Source organism: Propithecus coquereli, unplaced genomic scaffold, assembly GCF_000956105.1.
Source record: "Propithecus coquereli isolate 6110/MARCELLA unplaced genomic scaffold, Pcoq_1.0 Scaffold522, whole genome shotgun sequence".
Taxonomy (NCBI): Eukaryota; Metazoa; Chordata; class Mammalia; order Primates; family Indriidae; genus Propithecus; species Propithecus coquereli.
This window is the reverse complement of record NW_012151086.1, coordinates 299229-299608: the sequence shown is the minus strand read 5'-3', so window position 1 is coordinate 299608 and position 380 is coordinate 299229.

The window sequence follows — 380 nt, the reverse complement described above, 5'->3', positions numbered from 1 at the left end:
TTTTGACTATTTCCCTATTGTTTGATACTTTATTTCTATGTTTTAATATCTTAAATAATGTGGCAGAGCAGCAGACATTTTAGAAAAAATTTCTGATGCACATCTTTTGTTCTTCAAATAGATTCAAAGCACTAAATTCATTTACGAAATAGGTCTTTTTAACACTGATGATTCATAGTTACAGTAAGGTAGTGAAGGGAACCAATTTCCTGCACCATTGCTGATATTGAAGAGTGTGATTAACAAAATTGCTATGCATATTTTATTGAGAAAATGTTAATATAGATTATAGGAGTACTTTCTTCCTCTAAAATATATTAATAACAACAAAATATGAACAACTGTGGGTTAACAATCTTAAGTAAGCATTTCTCCCATTA